The sequence below is a fragment of the Saccostrea echinata genome, unplaced genomic scaffold (assembly GCF_033153115.1).
Source record: "Saccostrea echinata isolate AGI-Se365-2 ecotype Australia unplaced genomic scaffold, CSIRO_AGI_Sech_v1 ptg000006l, whole genome shotgun sequence".
NCBI lineage: Eukaryota > Metazoa > Mollusca > Bivalvia > Ostreida > Ostreidae > Saccostrea > Saccostrea echinata.
Genome location: NW_026889755.1, coordinates 4,955,725 through 4,980,832, shown reverse-complemented (window position 1 = coordinate 4,980,832; position 25,108 = coordinate 4,955,725). Strand labels below are relative to the sequence as shown.

At 33.0% G+C, this 25,108-nt stretch overlaps 1 pseudogene; it reads right to left on the bottom strand.

Annotated features, from left to right (window-relative positions):
- Positions 1-25,108, bottom strand: part of LOC133180193 (receptor-type tyrosine-protein phosphatase alpha-like) — a 208,653-nt pseudogene that overhangs the window by 5,235 nt on the left and 178,310 nt on the right.

The window sequence follows — 25,108 nt, the reverse complement described above, 5'->3', positions numbered from 1 at the left end:
AAGTCGTCATTTCGTAAGTTCTATGGTCGATACAATGACCTTGTCTCTTCAGTGATGCTCAAGCCGAACTGACGTTTTTCATACAAATTGTTAGGCCATTATTTACACACTGAATTGTCAACGGATTTTTCCGTTATTTCCCGATCATGACAAGGAGCACATGGCGGGTGTGACCTGTCGGCAGGGGATGCTCACTCCTCCATGGCACCTGATCCCACCTCTGATGTTTGGAGGTCCGTGTTTGCTCTGCTCCTATTTTGTATTGTTTGATGGACTTTTGAGCCTGAATACTGTTCGTTATCTTCATATATTTCATTGATTATATCTAATTGTAAGGGGGCTTGGCCCTTCATTTTAACAATTTAACTTCCCCTTCACTCAAGAATGTTGGTTAAAATTGGCCCAGAGTTCTTGAGTTGAAAATGTGAAAAGTTTACAGACGGACGGACGGACAGACAGCTAGACAGACGGACAGACGACGGACAATGGGTGATCAGAAAAGCTCACTTGAGCTTTCAGCTCAGGTGAGCTAAAAAAAAATAACATTTTACAAATATATAGACTTGTTTCGTTCAATATGCCAAAATATAGTATCAAGTATTTTCCATCAGATTTTTCCATTATGATTATTTATTTCTTTCCCACCAGTCCTGTGAGTTTGTTTCCAGTTATCTGAAACTCCTTTCTTAGTTCATTCTCATTCGCTGGTTTATCGCGTGTCATTAACTCTGCTCTCCTTAAAAATTCTGGTTTGGTGTATAAGCATGTTGGCGCCTTAAACATGGAGTCAAGTGCCAGAAAATGGTCATGTACTGCTCCTGATATATTAAAAAAATATATCAATCCATACCATAACTCTCTGTTTACCTGATTGAGATCTGGGCTTATTTAATTTCATAAGTGCATTTGATATATGTATTTTATTTAATTATTATCCATAAGCATGCTGCATGAAAGAATCGTGTAAATTGAACAACTTTGTTAAATTATTTTTAGAACACTTTTTTTTAATCATAATTGAAGTGTTTGAATAGTAACTTATGTAACTTCATTGTACATGTGAATATAGTTTCAATTAACTAATTAATTGTTAACTCACATAAGTCTGAACCATATTCATCCTGTTTTCTCTTATTTTCTTGACGTATTCCGCAATGTTGACTTTCCTGTTTGTTTTGCCAGCCTTGTATAAAGCGTCAATAGCGATATAGGTGCCCGTTCTACCAATTCCAGCACTGAAATATCAGAAAATATATGGTTTAGATATAAAACGAAAAATACCATGTTTATACATATAATAATATTGATAACTTATTGTTAAAAATTTCTTGGATGTGGCATAAAAGTCCATTTATGCTGTGTTACTTTGATTAAAAGAAAGATGAAAGTACCAGAAACTCTGTATATGTATCCATGATATGTTTCTACAAAAAAATACGACTGAGTCTATTCATCAAGAGCAAAAATTCTATTGCTGTGTTTTAATATAAATTTGTTAATTCGACCTGCAGTATACATGTACTAATGTTGGACCACCATTTTGTCTATCTTTTGTCCTTGTCACATGATCATGGAAAACTACGAGACAGAGCGGTTCCGGTATGCCGTGATCCGGCCAGGCGGTGAAATGGTACTGTGTTACTATGAGAAATTTCTTTTGCTGATAAGTTAAATAAACATAAAAAAGAATGTTTATTCTTCTAAAATTTCAATTCTATAGATCTAAGGAAAAACGATACATAAGAAATTTGCTTTGATATAGGTTTTAAAATTATTCATTTCCTGTAATTTTAATTTGAATTACACTTAAGCCTGCTTGAGGCAAAATTTTGAATCTGATCCTTCACAAATGACAAAATCCTAGGATTTGGGGGGAAAAAAACATTCTTTTTAAAATTTGCTCTACGTTTTTTAAAAAAAAAGAAGATGGGTGAACAAGGCGGGCGAAGTGCCTATAGTGCGACAAACATGAAGTGAAAAATATAAATCTCAATTATATAAAAATTTTCTTTGATATTTCATCTAACATTAAAGTATATCTTATGCCAAATCTCTACAATTCATAAAAATCTCACAAAGACTGAAATTATTTGCCTACGAAATAGCATACATACACTAAAGAGGACAAAAAGGATAATTTTCTCACACTTTAACACAATTTTTCGATATGAGTGGGTCTTCGCTCCATTTTTTTGAAAGTTGATCCTAAAAGTTTGCATAAAAATATACATTTTTTGGTTTACAAAAACATGGAGCAAAGACCCACTATACCTTAAAAGTACACTTTTATGACAAATCATTCGTATCTTTCCGAGAAATACTTGAAGTCCATTAAGTCAAGGGTCATATCACAAACATGATTTAAATGCCACTATTCGTAAGGAGCTGCTTGGCTTAGTGGTTAGCGTGTTGGTTTCAAAACAATATGATACGCGGATTTTTATTGTTAGGGGTTCGAATCCCACAAATACCATTTTATATTTTTTAATAAAAGAATAATTTTTCAGAAATCTTTTTTCGCAGAAAAGTTTTGTTGATCATAATTTGATAAATTTCAAAAATTAGAACTTTATTTTAAATACTTAATTCACACATTGAATATGATTTTATTAATATCTGAAGCTATAGGCATTCTGCACGCCTTGTTCACCTATCTTCTTTCTTGATAAAATGACTAAAGTGCATTTTAATATCAAAGTGTCAGACCGATTGTATCAAATGCTGTAAAACAATTCAATGTTTCCGGAACATATGTTTGAAACTTGTATGAGTTTAGTTCTAAAACTGAGGGAAGAACAATATTTGAAGCTTTTTTTCGTTGAAATTTATATTTCATTTTAATTACAAATAAATGGGGAAAATGTGATAAACTTACCACCTCATTGTTAACTCTGAGTTTTCTGATATTGTAATAAGCATAGATTTGTTCCTCTTCTGTTAGTAAGGAAATCGCACCAAAGGTACTTGTTTGATGTAAATCAGACCAGTACTTAAAGCATTTTGTCTAGTAAATAAAGGTACAATAATGTTAGAATAAATGTTTAAAAAACTGCTGATCGTAAAATTATATATCCTGACATTGAAAAAAAATATGGATTTCACTGCAATGGAGGTGCACCTTATATACTGTAAATGGTAATGTGAGGATAACAAACAGTGATAAACAATTACATTTTCTAAAGATGTAAAATTCTAAAATTATCTATTATTTGTTTCCAAGTATGTGAAAAATCACAGCATCATCAAAATACTTTTTCTTGTGACTTGTAAAGCTGAGATTTAATTACTTTGTTTCCTTCTTTGAGGTTGGTATCCATAACTATTTGGTTGACGTTTTCTTGCCATATCATGGTCCAAAAATCTGTAACAGTGTTCTGTCGAGGTCCTAAGAACAGGGGAAACAAGATTAGTTAAACAAGATGTGTTTGTGAAAAACTGATGCCCCCGTATGGCAGCTTATGGCGAGGGTAAATGTTTCGTTAATGCACTTCAAACTGCAAGGTCAAGGTCAAACATGTTATTCAAAGAACGGACTTCTGTCAATGAATATAATTCTGAAATATGAAAGCCCAAGCACCAACAATTCAAAAACTATAATCAAAGTAAAAGTTTTTAAAACGTGGGTCAAGTTGCTAGGTAAAGGAGTCGATAATAATGGTAACCAGGGGAAGGCCTTGGCATAAGAAATATGCATTTGAAATATAAAAGTCTTAACACAAGCTGTTCAAAGTTATGACTGTCACAATTAACGTCCAAACAGGGTTCCATACATTTTAACATACAATGTTTCGCTATGAAAATAACTTACTTAAATGTAATAACTGTGTTCCAACATTTGTAATATTTTATTTGTTCAGTAGATGTAACAGGTCTGGTAGATTTCCAAATATGGAAGTCAAAAACGATAACTGAAAGTTGCTATAAATATACATCTTATACACGTAAATATTTTTCTGCCCAATCAGACAACAGCATTTTTACACACCCCAAAACATATCCAAAGGAACAAAAAGAGAACAAGTACTTTTGCTTTTTTTTCTCAAAAAGATTTTTTTTGACAAAAAATCTTTAGAAGTAAGATGAAAAGTTTGGAAGAATGAGGTATTCCCCACATATTTACCGTGAACAACCTTGACATTTTCATCTCGGAAAAGAAAAAAATAATGCATTTAAAAATTCGATCGTTTTTGGAGAAAAAGATCACATCGTCAAGCTGTACAATTATAAAATTTACCGGAACATACTCTATGTTGGTAAATATAATTTTGCTTAGCCGTCCGATTTGCATCGACAGCGAGTGCATATAGATCTACTGCACACAAGTATCCATCGTATAGACTACATGTAGTTTTAAAATAACACGGGTTTCATGAGCGACGAATACCATGTCATATACGTATAATTTACACTTTAAATAGACATAAGAAAGCTGAAAAACGTGGAGAAAAGGGAATGTACATGAATTCATTTTATTACCATATCTTACCTCGTATACCAGAAACTGCATGGATGATTTTGTACTAAACACTTTGGAAATAATTACGACTGTTAAATTTCCATACGAAAACATTTTCATACTAGGCTCTAAAACTGAAAATCTGCTGTATCTGTAACAAATTTCTAAACACTTGTCAACTTAAACTTTTGGGGATGCTACCTACATGTAGTGGCGACAAGTTTTTAATTTATTCTAAGCTTTCAAGTCGTGTTTGTTAACGGTAGATATATGATATATCATTCCTAAATGTACATGAAGTTTACAAAAAGTTTGTTCTAAGAAAATCTTTTGAGCAGAAAACTTCAAAACCACGTGTTTTATTTATTTTCCCATGGGTTTGTAAAAATGCCGTTATTTTATTGGTCAGAAGGATTAGCACCTTGTTTATTCTGTGTATTTATAGCAATTCACGGTTATCGTTCTTGACTTGCATATTTGGAAATCGTCCAGACCTGTTTAACAGGTCGAGGAAACTATTTTCTGTGACGTCAGAATAAATTTACATGCTAAATGAGGCACCAACGTGACTGAAAAACCGACCAATCAGCTAAATGAGTTGCATTATGGGTTAGTACAAAAATTACTACATGTGCGTTTCGAAAAGGCCAATTTTTCAAATCGCTCTTGGAAAGACAGGATGCATTTTTCCAAGCATTTTACACTCTTAATACAATATGTACAACATTATCTACCAATTCCATGCTCACATTTACATAAAAATGTTTTACAACGTTAAAATATGGGTTTCCTACACTCCATTGTACAAGTCCGTTAGTTGACAATTTCCTTTCAGCTTTTCCCGTGCTGTACTATCAGTGAATATGAATTTCACGTGACTATTTTCTGGTCCAAAACAATCGACTCCGAGGTGTACTCACGTATTGTCATTGTTTACTACGTATACAACTTCGATATATATGCTACTTAATACACGTTCTATGATCAATGTACTTGAGAATTAAAATACCGTATAGCAATAGACTTACGTTTTTTTATAACTGCATTAACTTTTAATTTCTAGTAAACAAATATCAAAGTAACAACGAATAACACCAGTAGCATGGCGAATTTACGAATATCAAGTTATAAAAAACTGGGTTCTTATTTACTTGTGAAGACTTTGTGAGCGGTATTTCAACGTACTATTTAACACGGAAAATTGACTTTGTTTGTTAATGTGTGCATGGAAAATCTTAATTAGAACCTATTCTTCGTGTTTTTCACAAAAACATACAAAATAATTATTAGTTGACTTTCCTGCAGTCATTTGAAATCGCGTCCTAAATTTGCCTGACCCACGTGTTTGTAGTAAAATATAAACATGTAGTAGACCATCATGCTTTTCGGCTCATTAATTGGATTGGACCATTGTTCGCTGTAAACACCTCTGTGCGCAATTACAACAATATCCATATAAGGTAGATTCCTCGACCTGTTTAAATACCGTGCCGTTTTGTAGTCAGTTTGGGTGTAGCAATTGAGTAGAAAAGACGGACTTGACTTGCTCGAGTATTTACAGACTTTCACATCTTTTCTGAGATAAGTTTGTTTTTATGAATTTAAAGGTTCATATCATATAGAGTTTCCTGAAATAGCTAAGGACCTTAGTTCTTAATTTTAATGTAAATTATGTGATTGAGTTATATGTGCATTGCTATCATTTCAAGTATTTTTCTAACAGTATACAGGTATATTAAAGTATGTAGTAGCTATAATGTATCATGTAAAGTACGTGTGTATAGTACGCAAATATTTCGTATATTTTGTAGAGTTTTGAGGTAAATTGCTTGAGTAGTTGCAGTAAAATGCAGTATGCAGTAAATTGAACAGTAAAGGATATGATATGCACGAACACGCATCAAGTTAATATATTTTAAATACATATGTTATAACGTATGTAATTTACAATAATTTTGTAGATTCCACTTGGTCCAGGAAGCTATTAACCTGAAGAACGATTCATTCTGCAATCTCAAATTTGAATTGAGCCAATAAAATGTGATTAAGTCAAAGAACGAAGTCCTTGCTTTCCTATTGTGTGGCGACCACTCGGCCTGCTTGCGACAATGACAAGGGTTAATTTTGTTCACATGTAGGCCAAACTCAAAGGTCAGAGTCAAAAACTCAAAATTGTTGGTATCAAGAGGAAGGTCGTCATAAGGAATAAACCTGTGAAATATGAAAGCCATAGTATTAACTTTTTTAAAAAGTGGGTCAAACTGTAAGGTCAACGTCAAAAATATTTATATTAATAGAAATGTGTTGTTACAATAAATATATGTATAAAGGATGAAAGCCCTAGCACTTATTGTTCAAAAATGTTATGGCCAAGGTTAAAGTTTGGAAACTTTTTGCAAAAGTGGGTCAAACTCCAAGGCCGAGGTCAAATATGATATCTTTGATCACGGAAGCATAAAAATATATAAGCCTTAAAACATATGTAACTCATGTGCCAAATTAAAAGTCACAATATGGCTGACTCACTTGTCAAGTATCACAGACATACATTTTCATTTCCAATTATTTTCAATGTAATGATGCTTTGACCCGGAACTTTTCTAGCAAGGCATAAATTCAATTGTCACCTACTGCCTGATCAAAGGGAGGTAAGTCTTTGTTTACAAATAAAGTTGTCGTCTGCAGAATATAGCAATGGGTGCCAGGGGAAAGGATTTGACAAATGAACAAAAAAAGTTAATCCTAAAACTCAAAAGTGAAGGTAACAGTGGTGGAAAAATTAGGAAAATTTTAGGAATTAATTGATTTACAGTGTGTCATTTTTTGAAAAGGAGTGAAAACCAGGAAAATATAAGTTTATCAAAAGGAAGTGCAAGAAAGTCAAAATGTGGCAGAAAAAGGCAGAGCAGTGAAAGATCAGACAGAAGACTTTTGAATATCGTTTAAGTTAACCGGAGAAGGTCTTTATAAGATATTTCTAATCTATATAATGAAAATACACCACAGAAACTATCCAAACGCACAGTTCAAGGAGATTACATGAAAATGGGTATCACAGGAGAGTACTAAAGAAGACCACCACCATTTCCAAACAGAATAGACTGAAGCGCAGAATCTTTTGAAGACCTCATTTACACTGGACTGTAAATCGTGACTGGTCCAGAGTGATATTCTGTGATGAAACACAGATTGTTTTAGGAAAAAACAGAAAAGTTTTTGTTTCGAGAAAAAATGAGGAAAAATGGAAACCACGTTGTCTTGGAATTTATAGTGACCAACAGACTCCACATCTAAGTGTTATGTTTTGGGGATGCCTCACCTATGGTGCTGTTGGCACATTAACATCCATAGAGGGGAATATTAACTCCATGAAGTACACTGAAATTCTTGATGCAAATCTTTGGCCAGTTATTGCCAAATATGAACAGGACAGACCATATATCTTTCAGGAAGATAATGCACCCGTCCATACATCTAGAGAGACTTGTAGGTGGAAAACTGCAAATGGCACCAACACCATGAATTGGCCCTCACAATCTTCTGATATTAACATTATTGAAAATGTTTGGAGAACTGTGAAAATAAAACTTCAAACACGGATTTCTCAAATAAAAACTAGACAGGACCTAATTGACAATGTTTTAGAAATCTGGACCTCTCTAACCCCAACGTATATAAAATCTTTGTATCAATCCTTACCAAAGCGAGTCCGAGCTGTTCTGGCCGTCAATGGATGTATTACTAAGTACTGAAAATGTGAGGTAAGTACCTTTATTAGATTTAGAGATATATGGCCATGAACACAGCCCATTGTTTCAGCTCTACATATCACTTCAGCCATTTTGTGACTTTTAATTTGGCACGCGACTGTACGTATCCTTGCATTTTATTTGTCGTCATTTTGCTAAATAGTATGTTTTTACAAAGATAAAAATTGAACCAATGAATATAAAGATATATGTACCTTGTGCCGCAATATATACATTTATTTTATCAATACCCTGAAAAAGGCAAAATTCTTCATGAATTACACACTACAGCTTAAAATTTCATAGATAAAAGTATTACTGAAGCATTTATTATAACGTAAAATTGTCTTTAAGTGGTTAGGGTTTCAGATAACTTATTTTTGTTCTTGCTTCCAAAGACTCTTTTAGTTCTATTTTTCGTGACAAAGTTTATTCCGCATTTCTTCATATTTGAAAACAATAATTCCTGAGGCCAAAATAAAAAATACCCGTGTTTCCCCTAACGCGACCGACCCAATTAAATCCCGCCGACTGAAAAGTTTTTTTAAAGAAGATTATTCAAATATTTTTCTTTAATGTTTATCAACTTTTATAAAACACAATTTCATCAAAACCCGTTCTTATCAGAAATTCAGAATAACACTGCGGCATTTAAGTCCGGACACGACATAGTCCGGACTTTTAGGTACCCTTTCGAAAAGACATAATTAAAAAATTTTACTGGATTTTGGTGGGATTTTTTATTCTCACCTCATCATGTCAATCTTAACTTCTACAATGTTGTAGTTTTCTTATAAACTTCTCCAAAAACTTAAAATCCCATGGGAGAATGGGGGGATTTTTCATCCCACCTGAAATCCAACCAAAATCCCATGGGAGAAAAAAATCTGTGAGGGATATTTCCTCCCATGGGATTTTTTATCCCGTCATGGGATTTTTTATCCCATCATTGGAGAAATAGGATTAAAAATCCCATTATTAGCTATTCTTAGGATTTAAAGTCCTATGAAGTATCATTTTGGGAATTTTTATCCCATAGGATATAAAATACCTTGCTATATTGATGTGTGTAATGAAGGGAATGCTTTGTTTGATCACAGTTTATACTGGCATCCATAAGAAAACAATAGAAGGAAACACACAAAACATAGGTAATCAGAGATTACAGAGCTCACTTCAACAAATGTTGTCTTAAAGAAAGGCAAATTCCCATACTAAACTAATAATCTAGTGGTGAGCATCCCTAGATGCAACACTTATGTAATTTTTTTCTGAAGGAGTTTGCAGATACTTGGGAATGAACTTATCTAAAATCTCTAATCTAGTCAATCATCCAGAAAATGAAAGTCAAATCCAGCATTTCAATCAAATTTTAGAATTTTTATACCTTGATGCATCATCCTTGTAAGTTTAGTTCAGATATAGGTATTATAGTTACTTGGTAATGGACCTGCTCCAAAAACTTTAACCTGTTCACTCATCTGAAAAATGTAGGTCAAATCCTGTATCAAAAGCAACTCTGGTAGTGTCCATCAATAAATGTCTCTTCAATTCAAAGTTTGTTAAGGTATGGCTTTTAGACACTTTAGAGAGAAACTGCTCCTAAAAACTTTTTATCATGTTCACTCATTTGAAAAATATAGGTCAAATTCAGCATCTGAAGCAAGTCCAGTAGTGTGCATCCTTGGATGTATCATCCATACAAGTTTGGTCAGAATAGGGTTTATATTAATAGTAACTTTAGAATGAGAATGAACTTGCTAAAAAATTATTAACCTGGTCTTTCATAAGAAAAAATGTAGTTCAGATCCAGCACCCAAAGTCTGGTAGTGTAAAATCCTTAGATATGTCATCCGTGTAAGTTTGGTCAACATATAGTATTTAGTTAGTTTAGAATGAACATGCCTCATAAACTTTAATCTAGTCACTCATCCAGAAAATGTAGGTCAGATTCAGCATCCAAAACAAGCCTGGTAGTGTGCATCCTTAGATGTATCATCCATTCAAGTTTGATCAATATAGGGCTTATAATTACTTGGGAATGAGACCTGCTCCTAAAATTTTAACCTGCTTCTAAAACATTAACTTGGTCATTCTTTAGCTGAAATTGCTGCATCTGAAACCTTGTCTGGCACAATGAAACACAATAGAAGCATCCTCCATGCATCTCAGATTAATGTAGGCCATATAAGTACAGTGTATATTTAAAAAGCTCGAAAAAAATTCTTACCTGAGATGGCGACACCCAAAACTTCATTAAGGTGAGTTAAATGTCCCACAACATATAGATATTAATTTCAAATAGCTTCTGTACTCTACTCAGATAAATTTTTTTACATTTTTGGATTACCGGTACAACTATAGGTATAGCAAATGATGAGCCCATTTCACTTTGTATAAACTATACTCATAAATCATCTGTTATTAATAACTTTACAGTCTCATTCAGGTAAATATTACCACGAAAAAGAAGAAGAATTTTTTTTATCCACTAGATACTTTAGATCCCTTGTGCATATATTTGATTTAAGTTTTAATGTCCACTTCCACTCCCTTTGGATCCACCGCTCACTACACTGGATTTTAATTTAATCTTTATGTTTCTCTTTGAATTCAATGATGAAAGTAAAATATATACTTTGATCCACCAAAAAATATTTGGGATTCCAACAGTTAATATAATAATTGCCATGTTAATTTAAAGTAAGGTGAAATAATTATAATAATTTAAATAAATGAATATCTTAAAATTTTGATCCCCTTCCAGTCATGCCCATTGATTCTACATGATGTATATGGAATTAAATATACCTTAATCAAGGCATCAAATGTTTGATTTCAGTCACTGATTCAATCAGTGGCACATGCAGGTACAATGTACATGCATGCTTGTATTCCAAAGCATCCTCATTTTCAAAAAAAAAAAATGATAATAATAATTATATATATGAATGCTAATTTCTTTGAAAATGAACATATTGAATCAAAACATTTGTTTCATTAATCAAAGATAAATGAATTGCTCTGTATGTATTATCTTCAAACTTTGCAACCTTATAGACTCATCTAGCACATTAATTAGTACCTGTATTAATTGTTGTCAATTAAATTGTTGTGGTGCTTCAGCCGGGGCTTGATCCCCTCCCTAAACCCACTTTGTGTATAAAGGGAGGGAGGTTTATTGCTGCACCAGACCCCCCGCAATCATTAAAGCATGCATCCACATTATGTTGTCTAGCTACCCCACTGTCAATTAAATATTATCATGAAAGTAGAAAACATTCAGTGATCCAATAATATTGTTACGGGAAATAAGGTACATGTACACTAGTATCCTCGAGGAACCTATTTCGGTGGTATTAGCAAACTACGTGATAAAATAATCTTAACGAGATCGATTAAAATAAAATAAATGTGACTTACCTCTGAAGGACTCTTTATTTGATCAAATTATATCCATATTATCTAATAAAAAAACTGATTTTTTTTTCTCGCGATTTCTTTATTCCTTGCCGTTTACGTAAGCAGAAATGTTGAGGTACCTAAATCGGTGGTATGGTACTTGTCAAAAGTTTTTACCCTAATAACACCAACCAAAGGCATAAATTTATGTATAACGAATATTAATTTGTATAAATGAACAAAGGGATAAATTACAATTTTATAAAGTTTTATTTATTATTATGGCAGGGACAGATAAATTCGTCACCCCGTCTAATTACTTTAGTTGCGCAGCAAAACTGCAAGTGGGTCCAGTGGTCGCATTTTTCGAAGCTACACTGAGCCCACTTTACAAAAACAACTAAGTCGCAGTCCTTAATCTCCTCTGGCCAAAAGTGTTTACAAACACAGCACTTCTCTTTTTCATCTTCTGTGTCATCGGCATCAGAGGATTCAGGCTGTTCAGACACACCGTGTTTTCTTTTCTTTCTGCATAAATCCTTACATGTAGAAGTCGTTTTTTCTTTTCTTTTTGATGTTTGCTTTGTTGTAGAATAATTTTTTATTTCTTGCAAAACACTGTCCTCTGTAATTGGTTTACCACTTACAACTTTGCTAATGTTTCTTTTTTCAGTTAGAACAGATTTTGTTTTGTTGAAAATTGGGTTTGTATGTAGTTTAAAGAAGGATTTGGGATCAGAGGTGCTTGGAATTGCTTGAGTTGAAGAACTTGCATTTTGGTCTGGACATTGTTCTGCTGCGGAAAAAACTATAGAAGGAGCAAAATTGGAAGGGTCCACTGCATTTTTATCGAATGGGAAAATTCCAGCGCGTCGAAATGAGGACTGCAAATTTCCTTGTGAAAGAGCATGTGCATACGCTTTACAAGCTAATGAGCAAATATTATATCTTGTAATTTTTGAAGATGGATTCTCACGTAAAAATTTATGGCACTCGGCATTATAGATTTTTTGAAATGGGCCAAAACATCCAAGGTCTAGAGGTTGAAGAACATGGCTTGTATGGACAGGCAGAACAAATAAAACAATATTATGTTGCTTTGCCCAGTCAACAACCGTGAGGTTAATGTGTGATTTGTGTCCGTCATAAAGAATTAGGATAGGTTGGTTTTCATTCGGTCTTTGGACATATTTAAGAAAATGTTCAGATAAATAAGTCTGAAAGACTTCAGAGTTCGACCAACCACTGTCTGTTACTGTGCCTTGAGCACCCTCCGATGCACCTTCCATCAATTCCTGTCTCATTCGAGCCCCTTGGAAAACGAAATACGGAGGCATCTGTGTACCTAACGCATTGCCACAACCTATGACAGTTACTGTAGAAGATCTGGCAGATGTTATAGCAGGTGTTGTTGACATCTTAGAACCCACAATGCAGGGTGGTCTGTGTTCTGTTTGTAACCCCTTTTCATCAATGTTGTATATGCACTGAGGTTTATCGACTAGGTCGTACTTCTTAAGAATGGTGTCTAATTCTCGATAGTAATTTGACACTACTTCTTCAGAGGTTGACTTTGCCCTGGCAGCTGATAATGCGCGAGGCTTTGAAACATTCAGTTCTGGCCACCGCATCATAAAGCCTTTGAACCACTTCATTGAAAATGGATGATTTCTGTCACGTTTCTGCAAACTGCAGGCATATTCTGAGGCCATGTTGACTACTTCTGATCTAGTGTAGCCGTAGCCACAACTAGCCATAACCTTTAAATGGTCAACAAATGCAGCTTCTTCCTCTAGCGAAAGAACAGGAGAAACTCCAGACGTTAGTTTCTCAGGGTCAACTCTCCCCAACACAGGAACCCTAGCTGCTTTCCATACAGACATCCGATGCTCCTTAATAGCATGATAAGCATTTGTCATGGACGTAGGGGAGTATGGTCTGTATTTTCTTGTTATTTTATCTGATGCAATCTATAAAAAAAATTATTTATTTACTGTTCTTTTTTTTTTAATTTATTTATTATTTATTTATTTACTAGTATTTATTTATTTATTTTATCTACATGATACTATATACTTTTAATAGTTTTTCTTTATATTTCAGAACTAATTTCTATGTAATTGTTTAATTACTAGCTATTTACCAACAACATAATATAAACCATGTCTTTGTCAAAACACTCAAAAACATATAACAGACACTGACTTTTGGACGAACCCTGTATTTCTACTTAATTATGATAACCACATGACAGTCACGTGACTTGAAAGCGCAGACGGTAAGCTGCGTCTAGAGTTCGTATTTTGATAAAATATTTCTTAAAAGTGTATATTTAGAAGGCAATTACATTTGGATATTTTTAGCATTAAGAAAATATGGTATTTTATGTAGATATGACAATAACAGCTATTTACTTACACTTTTCTCTGACATTTCGAGTTTTTTTTCACTGAGTCATACGCTTCCGTGTTTACAAACACTACGCAAAAATCGATTACGTCAGATCTCGCACTATAAGAAAACGCGCGTGCCAAACGGGAAATACCAAAAAATTAGGAATAAAAAGTTGTAAATAAAGTTTAATCTCAATAATTTTTATTAATTTGTAATTGAATGTGTGTCAAAACATCCCCAGCTTTGACAAAAAAATTATACCAAATTTTGATATACATTATCATGAAGAATATCATAATTATTTCAAATACTAAAGGTGTATATCATCAAGCTAAAAATTCCATAGTCATCATGGTTATACAGTTTCTGTATTGTTTATACCATGTGTGGTAAATTTCAAAGGATCAAAAGTTAATTTGAAGGTCACCAGGAGTGCCAAACAAGGTCAACAGGGTATACACAGGGACTAGTAAGTAAATGTCAATCAAGTTCTAGCACCCAGTGATGTACCCACTTGATTGACAGGGGTACAGAGACCAGGTATTTTTTAAGGCGGTGCTTAAAATCTCTGCCTTTAAATCAGTTTGCCAATTTGTAAAGTCCTTTTTAATAGAAAATAAAATGTTCATAGTTGAAACAATTTCTCGAAATATGACCTAGTCCGTCCCATTCTGGGGACTAAAGGATTTTTAAAGTTGATTTGAATTTTCAACAAAATTAATATGATCAATACTAAGAGTCACCCTGTGGATTGAATCAAGGGCCAGAGGATTTGGAAAGTTGTTTTGAATACACAAAATATGAAAATTAAACTTAAAAACCCCACCATAGTAAAAAAAAAAAAAACTGTTTTGTGGGACTTTGTGTGGTCCTGCTGTTATTCAAAGCTTTTTTTATTTTCTAAATATTTCCTACATAAAAATTACTGAGATTTTTAAAGATAACATAAAAATGAGCTTTATTAACTCCCCTTGGATCTCTTAATCAAAAATTGGATGTTTGCTTGATTCCTCCACTAAATCCTTTACATCTCTATATGACCGTGAAACCGATCACATCTAATAATTGAGGATTGATGATATGTAAACATTGCATTACATTGTATGATAATGCACTCTTAAAATGCATGTATTTATTGTTAAGTGGATATTTCTCTGCTGCATTTACATGCATGTATATGATGTATGTATATATAGGTCCGCCTGGTCCGCTTCTGTCACACAATGCCAATTGTCATGTATATTTGTTTTAATATATATTGTTCTTTACAACTGTTAACAGTTTTGTGCTCAAGAATAAAGTTTTGTCATTGTCATATATGATATATATTGGTAAAAGGACTTTATAGTCCAAAAACAAAAATTTGTCTCCCTTTTTCCCAAAATTAAGGTAAAACTTAATTTTCTGAGCACATATTGGATTCACTGCTCAAGTCATCAGAAATCTTAATAGCTTATTTACAAATGATATGTACACATAACTCTACTTAATGTATTTAAGCTATAAACTTACAATCTATTTTTACAATCTTTACCAACATAATACAACTTATACATGTACTGTACATGTAGTCAATATTTCTCAATATTATTTCCACTTTGTAAATTTAAAATTTCAGATAAAATGATACATAAGTACAGGACTTAATTATTACTAAAATGGTCAATTAGTTTATCAATCAGTTCTTAGTTAAAGCTTTCATGCCCACTTATATACATAAGGGAAGAATTAAGGTTGTATGACCCCCTGATCACGCTCTACTTTACCTCTGTCATTGGCTTGTGTATATATCATAGTGATGAACACAAGAAAACGTGTGTTAAATTGCTAATGTTTAGCGAACTACCAACCAGTGAGTAATCTGTCATTTCTTTCAAAACTTATCGAAAAAACCGCTCTGATTATAGACTCAATTTGCATGTTAATGAAAACAATCTACTCCCCAAAAATCAGTCGGCATACAGACGTTTCCATTCTTGTGAATCTGCGCTTTTAAGAATCGTAAATGACCTGCTTGACTCTATGGAGAAACAAGACGTAACGGCTCTTATAGCAATCGATCTCAGCGTCGCATTCGATACTGTAGACCACAATATATCAAAACATGTGTGCCAAATTGGTTTTAAATCGGAGGAAATATGACAGTTCAAAAGAATCTCTATTTGATCTCCACTGGCTACCGATCAAAACTAGAATATCATTCAAGATTCTGACATTCATGTATAATTGTTCAGTGGGCCAAGCACCAGAATATTTAATTGAACTTCTGTCAAAAAAAAAATTAAAAATTGCGCTCTTCCCGAAATTCCGAAAGCTGTTACATAGTCCCATTTAATAAAAGAAAAACTTTCAGCGACAGGGTAGTTTTAGTACCGTCGGACCAAAATTGTGGAATGAACTGCCTTTGTATATTAAACAATCAAAATCTATTGATGATTTCAAAAACAACTTAAAAAATTACTTCTTTAGGGACTTTGATGCTTTATTTTAATGATTACTCTCCATGTATATTTGTAAATAATATGCAATTTTTTTTTTTTTTTTTTTTTTTTTTTTTTTACAGTTTTACTGTACAACGCCATTGAATACGTTTGTGTAAAAATAGGCGTTTAATCAAATAAATCCGTTTCAGTTTCAGTAATGTTTGTACTTGCAGATAGATTTTTTTAAAAGATCTAAAATTATTACTTTCGTTTGATATAATCCTTTGAATATCATGAATCCATGTCCTAGGGAGACAGTTTCTTAATTAACTCTAAAAGTAGTGAAAGTGGGGGAATTTTTGCTTTAAATTGTTTATTCATAGATCTCACAATCTTTCACTGTGTACTCTACATGTGTATCATAATAAGGTCCTTAATTTGTTCAAATATCAAATTAGAAGTATTCATATGATTAATGATCATGAGCTAGGAATTAGTCTTTCTTACTCTAGTTAAAGAATATTTACACTTGGAATGCATATGTCAGTCTGGGATGATTTTATCACTTTTGAACCATTAAGCCATTTTCAATCTTTGTGTCAGTGAACTTTTATTGCAATGTTGACAATGAAATAGTTTTTATATTTAATTTTAATGACTATATTTGTACTTTAAAAATGTAAATGTATCACCTGATACAGAAAGTTATATATATTTCAATTAAATTCTTCTTTAGTATTTGCAAATTACACATGTAAAGGAAAACTACAATTGAATTGTGGATAAGCATTGAATTTTTAACTAGAAACTACATGTAATATGAATTGTACATATACACATATGTAGATCTATAACAGTAAGTGAATGGGGCACATTCATTTATGATTTCTAACTTTTAAAATTCTAAAACTAAGTCTTATAATTATGTTTTGTTTGTTTGTTGTTTAACATCCCTCTTGAGAATTTTTCACTCATATGGAGACATCACCACTTGCGGGTGGAGAGCTGCAAATTTTGACCTATGCTTGGTTCGAGCACCTGTAACCTCTCTTCTAGTGACTACCTATGTGTGAGTATGTACATATATGTATATATACTCGGGACACAGCTAATACCTAGATAACAATAGAGGGTAGTCACTGCATGTTTAAAGATGTATACACGGGGGGACCACACACAGTCTAATTCATCATGGCTGAAACAGTGACAATGGCTTTGGAAAAGGAGAAACTGAATCTCAAACTCTTTCTTTAAAATGACGCTTTAAGATTTTCAAGTTGATAAAAACGCTTACATATTCATATTTATTGTTACATATCGTATTAAGTTTTTGAGCAGATATGGATGTTATTAAAATTTTCATTGAATATAGTTTTAAAAAATATGAATACATGTAATATTATATTTATAAAGTAATTCGAATGTACATCCATCATTCATAATAATGAATGGTACAGCTTGACTTTAATCAGTTGATTGTAGTTGTCTTTGTAACTCAGCGGACACATTACACTGTTACATGTATAGCATAGTAGCTACATGTAGCTGTATGCCGCTTACACCCAACCTACTTCTTTGACATTTGGCCTATGTGCTGCAATGACCTGATGACCTCAGGGCTAACAGTGAAAATACTTCGTATACAAACATGACAAATTAGTTCTGCGATAGAGTATATATGCATGTTAATGTTAATGTATAATTTAAAAAAAAACACACACAAGTTCAAGAAACTTTACAATATAATGGTTAAAAGTGTCTGCAATCAGGATAACAATTTCTAATTTGAGCAAATTTAGGCAAATTATTTTCATTACATGTCGAAAACTTCTTTACATTTATTAATGGAAGGATATACACAAAGATTGAATTGTAAATTTTATGGAAAGATATTGATTAAAAATTATGTAGATAATTTATTGAAAAATTTACAGTTCAACCCAAGCCTTTATAGGATGCCCAATTCTTGCAGTGAAAACAAGACTATACTTATGTTATTTTTAAGAATAATTAAGGAAATTTAGGTGACACTCCAAAACGGGTTTAATTATCAGTTAACTTTAAATGAAGAGTAAATAATTAAACTCACTTTAAAAACAATATGGTTTTTATTGGGTCAAAGAAAACAAATATTGTGCAGTTATTTTTGTTTTGATGAATTTAATTATATTTATTTTAATTAACAAAATGATTAAGATCAGCCTATTATAATTAGCTGTTTTGTTATAGGATGAAAATTTAAAGGTAGTGTGCTACTTTGCATTCAAAATACATTTTTCGATCTCTGGAGCAGAAATATTCTTTTGGCTAAATTTTCGAGTGATTTTTTTTTTACAAACACATACCTATATTGCAAGGGATTATATTTCTTCTCTTGTCATGTGTTTTCCATATTTTAGTTCCCAGGTAAGACAGTTTCATAACATGAAAACTTTTAAAAAGCTTTTCTTAACTGATATAAGTAGATAGCATATTAGGTATCCCTGTATATTTAATAATGTGAACTTCGAATTAAGTCAACAACAGCCATGGAAATTATCTAGTATAATACCTATGTGTATTATGATACCCGAAAAGAAATTTGAAAGTTACTGTACGAGTTTACATGTACTTTTTGTCATGTACTATCTGTCAAGCAGTTGAAAATTCGACAGAATGTACAAGGAAAATTAACGTCCATTTTTTTGCTGGTGGTGGTGGAATGTGTGTGTGGGGGGGGGGGGGGGGGGAATGGGGGGTATTTTCTTGTCTGCTTTTCCCTTCATATCATGCATTTCAATGCATTAATAATATGTAACTATATAATATCAAGTGGTCTTGCGAGTTCCTTAAATGAATACTTTAATGATTAACACATGCTTCAAATTCGAAAATTAATTCCATAGGAATAGTAAACTTGGTTTACTAATAATAAGCTATGAGGAAAATAGAGCCGTACTGTTAAAAATCATTTATATAAACATTCATGCGATCTTTTGTATAGTATAAGAATTAAGGTAAGCTGTAGCTCTATAGGTCGCTGATCTAAAAAAAAAATTGGTCGGACGACCAGAGAGTATATTTATCGCACCCGAAAAATATAATATTCTAACATATACTTTTATTTTTCCCGTAACAAAACATTCCTTATAACCCTTGGTCATAGCCCTTCTGCATATGCCTTACACTGAGAACATCGAAAATTTCACCTTTTTATACTGCCATTTTGGGTGGCAGTGTTACATTAAAGTTTTAGAATTCAGGGAATTTAAATAGTTAGTTTTAAATTCTCTGAATTCTAAAACTTTAATGTAACACATTTACTTTCAAGTTGATTATGTTTCCGGTTAAAGATGATCATTCTGATTTGGATGCAAGGTCCCTCAATTGTTAAAACCTACCTTTGCTCAAAGAATGTGAATCACACTTGAACAAGAAAACGATAATATCCACTAACAATAACAAATGTTCCTGAATAATTTACACAGCGATATTTTTTTTTTCAGAAATATTTCTTTAACTTTTAATTTTTTCCTCAATTATCTACAGTGAACAATGATACACTGGGTAAACTCTTCCTAAAAAACTGGTAATAAAACATACACCTTGTGCGTTCTATCAGTTATCTTTCAGAAATGTACCAGGAAGTGAAGGAAATTAAATAAATGCCTCTCTTCTATCTCAGGGTTTATTTAGAAACCAGGTCATTATAAGAGATTTAGTAAATAATGCACTTTAAGCGAGTAGCTGTAGAGTAAATGAACAAGAAGGTTCCTCTCGAATTCAACACATTATATCCAGACCAGCTCTGATTTCCCTTTTTAAAATAATAGTAAGTAAAATGTTGATTTAATAAAGAATTCGAATCTATAAGCTGAGAGCCAACTCTGCATAATTTGTTTTCTTCTTAAGCCGTTCAAATGGCACTTTTAAACAATAATCCTGATAGATGCTCTTATATATCAGCTATTCTGGGTGTCCCAATAACATTTAAGTGGAAAATTAACCAGGAATTAACATTTAAAAAAGAAATAGTGGTATTCTGTCCGTATAGGGTTTAAGTTATAGAAGTGTTAATGTAGTGTTAATGTTGTATCCGATTTCGTTAAAAAAAAAATAAATGCAAACATCAGTGTTACAACACGCTTTAAAACATAACGCACTTTATAAAAAAAATCAAAGTGCGTTAAATTTGGGACGATTGATTGATTGATTGTATGTTGTTTAACGTCCCTCTCGAGAATTTTTCACTCATATGGAGACGCCATCACTTGCCGGTGGACAGCTGCAAATTTTGTCCTATACTCGGCACTTACGGCCATTGAGCAGCGAGGGGTCTTTTTCGTGCCAGCACCTACTGCGACACGGGACCTCGGTTTATACGGTCTCATCCGAAGGACCGGTCTTCACGTCCCACAGTGGGATTCGAACCCGCGACGTAAGGATCAACTCCTTACTTCGCGACTCTAGAGCAGAAACTTAACCACTGCGCCACGCGGGCGACAAGAAGTAATCGCATTTGAAAAAAAAATATTTTCTTTCAAAGTGCGTTAATATCCACCATATTAAAGCACTTTGAAAAAAATGTGCACGGCTTGATCAATATTCTTGCAAATTTTAGGTGCGATAAATAATTACTTTAACTTTTCCGTGATGAATTCCGAATGTAAGATATAGACGTTTTAAAGATCTTGTTCCCAAAGGTTAATTTTCCGCACAGCTTATATTTTTTAATACTTTGATAAGTATTTAGAAGTATGGAAAAAAAACTGTTTATTCCCGCACATTATGATGACCTTTTTAAAGTTATTTGATTAGTATTAAGATGTGTGGAAAAAAACGCTTTTTATACAATTTACAAAAAAGAATTATTATTATTTTTTAAAATTGTATTGTATTTGATTTTTTGTAAAACTGCTTTGGCCAAAGTATAATCAGTTGGCTATTATTGGTTAGATCAGCGATATGACCACAGAGCCTATGTTCTTAAATACATGTATAATGGTGTGCTATTTTTTTCAGGAAGGTTTATCTGAATTTATACATCTATTTAACGTTCACTCAAATTTATTGCGAGGATTTGTCCAAAAATTGTCCGAAATAAAAGGGATATGAACATTGTGGTGTTTAGATAACGAGAGCAAAAGTAGTAAGGGGGGTAGTCTGGGGTCTATTTGGGGTCAATGACGTCATGGGTCCGTCTGGGGTCACCCTAATAACATGGGTCCGTCTGGGGTCAACTGACGTCATGGGTCCGTCTGGGGTCATCTGATGTCATGGGTCCGTCTGGGGTCACCGCTTTAGAGAACACCTTAGTTTTTGTACTTTTTTAATTATTCCATTTTTAACCTTGTATTTTTTTCAACAATGATATCTAAGACACATCTTATCTTTTTTTACATATATTTCAAACACCCTATGGAATCAAAAGAATACAGTCCCCTCCCACAGTAAGTAAAATATTGTAACTCATGTTATATTTCTTATGCCTCATCATTAACACCAAGATTTAACAAGAAAAAGACACTGAAGATCGATTTTTTTTTTTATTTTACTTGAAATGTCATGTAAAAACATTTTGTATATATAAATTTATATTAACAGAATCCATGTAATTGGAAACACCATATTTTTAAAAAGTTCAATACAATCATCGAAGTTTAAGTTAATAACATAAAAACAAAGTCTAGAACATAACTAGTTATCATCTATAGTTTAACAACCTGAACACAAATATGAGGAAAATATGTGACTATTGATATTAATTCATCATGAAAAATTTTCTCTTGGAGTCTAGTTAGTATAAAACATAGAGAGGTAATATGAACACATTTTGTGTAATCATAGACAAACAAACTCTAACTATATCTAATCTATGTCATATCTAACTATAAAAAAATATAAAGTTTAAATTAACATATAAAATAGAGCTAATTATATAAGAACAATAAAAAAACATCCCTATTTAAATAATTATCCCTTTTTTCACAAATATAATGAACAGTATTTAATTGCACCCTGTGCGGTAAAATTATGGTTGATTTTTTTTTTTTTTTAAGAAGTCCTAAATGTAATTCACTAACATTGAGGTGTGTAAAGGGTCCATTTGGGTACTACATGTGTAACATTTCATCCAGAGCATAAGTTCCCGAGCATTAAAAAGAAAACTAGTCGGGCTCTATTCAAACACCTGGTGTTTCAACGGTAATGTCAATATTGAAACTTTTTCATGAAGTCCTGAATATAATTAACTAGCATTGAAGTTTGTAACAGATCCACACGAACACTGTCCACCACTTCATTCAATGTACTGAGTTCCTCCTTAAGAGGATATTGATCCCGCTGATTCCAAAAGCCGGGCGCCAAAATTGGAGAGTGTGTTGATGTCTGGTTCATCAGTAGGGTAGATCCGCTAGGTACCGATTGTGTAGGCATTGCGCTGTATGGCGATGACGCAAATGTCTGACTTGGGACCGTCAGAGGAATCAGTGGTGTGATCGTGGTAGTATCGGGAGATTCTGGAGATGCCGGTGATACAGGACTGTATACTGGGGGTGGCGGAACATGGGTTGGAGATGCCGGTGATACAGGACTGTATACTGGGGGTGGCGGAATATGGGCTGGAGATGCCGGTGATACAGGACTGTATACTGGGGGTGGCGGAACATGGGCTGGAGATGCCGGTGATACAGAACTGTATACTGGGGGTGGCGGAACATGGGTTGGCATATAGAAAGTGGGTCTGACTTGGGACCGTCAGAGGAATCAGTGGTGTGATCGTGGTAGTATCGGGAGATTCTGGAGATGCCGGTGATACAGGACTGTATACTGGGGGTGGCGGAACATGGGTTGGAGATGCCGGTGATACAGGACTGTATACTGGGGGTGGCGGAATATGGGCTGGAGATGCCGGTGATACAGGACTGTATACTGGGGCGGAACATGGGTTGGCATATAGAAAGTATCCCTGGTTGATACACGTTTTTCCAGTTTCTCATACTTTTCCGAGGATTCTTCTCTGTAACAAAGAAAAACATTGCCTGTTTAAACGATCATACCATAGAATTAACTTTTTAAAATAGTTATCAAAGAAAAAGAAAAAAATAAAAATTGGAGCATATATTTCATGGTTTAAAAACTTAAACGAAGGTTCATCTGCTCAAGGTACTGATTTTTTCTTGCATAAAAAAGTTCATACCTAAACTGCTTTAACGTAGGGTCCTCTTCTTTACTCTCTTAGGTGAACAAATCACGACTTTGTTTCCTTCCAAATTTTCTACGGAAAATTAATATTGAAAGAAATTAATTTTACAATTTACAGACACCAACGAGATAAACAAGATTTTTTTTTCAAAATTCATTTGAAAGATTAATTTCATATCTAAACATTTTAAAATATTCAATTTTTCACTATTTATCACATATGAAATATTTATAAATATGGTGTTACACATTACATATCTGAATAAGACAAAATACAACTTTAATTTAAACAAATATAAGAAATCCATTACCTCCTATTAATAATAATCGAATCCTCTGCCTCTTCAAGTTTCCTCTTTTTCGATACAGGTTCTTCTTGCTTAGGAGAGTTGCTAATTAAAAAGGAAGAAAAAATCATAATTTAATTTCCTTTGGTCAAAAAGATTTAGAAAGAAAAAAATTATAATCCAAGTTCCTTTTGCCAAAACTTAAAGATTTAAAGACGGCAAATTTGAAATAACTGAGTAACTTTTTTTTTTTAATGCCCATTATTTAGAGGGAAAAAAGTATCTTTTTTTTTTTTTTTTAAGTCAACAAAAATTTTGGAAAAGTCTAACTTACTTGGAGTCGAATATAATTGCAAAGTCATGACCCAGCTGAACCCACTCTTCTTCAAAATCTTTGAACTCTCTCGCTGGTGAAGTAGTACATTTCTCAGTATCCCTGTGAAGACAACATATATTATCGTGTAATAGTCCAAGAAAGATAACTTGAGTTATATCTTTGTGCCCATTTTTTATTTTTTTTTATTTTTATTATTTTTTTTAATTCGCGAATAATTTTTTTTTTTGCTTTCGTTCTTCTTTATTTATTTATTTATTTATTTATGTGATATAACGGGAAAAAAAAGATTTAAATTTCAGTCAACCTAATTAATTAACAATAAATTTCTAAACAATTTTGTATCACGTATATGAATAATATCCAGTGTATTATCTCAACTTTTGTTTGAAAACATTATTCTTAATAGAAAGTACAGTATAATCTTTTAAACTTCATTTTAACAAAAAATTTCGAGATGTCTTAATTAAATCATAATAACCATAATGTAATAACTTACTGAAATTCAAAGAATGACTCCGCCATAATTATCAGTGCTGCTTTTACGTTTCCAAGTTAACGTTTGCAATGATATCATTTATACATTTATTCTTCTCTTTTTATACCCCGGGGGTGGGACTTAGGCGTGTTCTAGTTGTCATGAGGGATTTCTATTTTTATATTATTCTGGTTGTATAAGTAAGGTGTATTCTAGTTGTCATGGGGGGTTTCTATTTTTATTTATATTAAAGTCTATTAAATGAGAGGGTTGGGCCCGTTGGGTTGGGGAAGGGTGGGATAAGGGAGGTGTGTTCTCGTTGTCAAGAGGAATCTCTATTTTTACTTTTAAAACTGCCGCGACCTTATTACACAGCTGCGCATAAAGAATGTCGGTATCACGT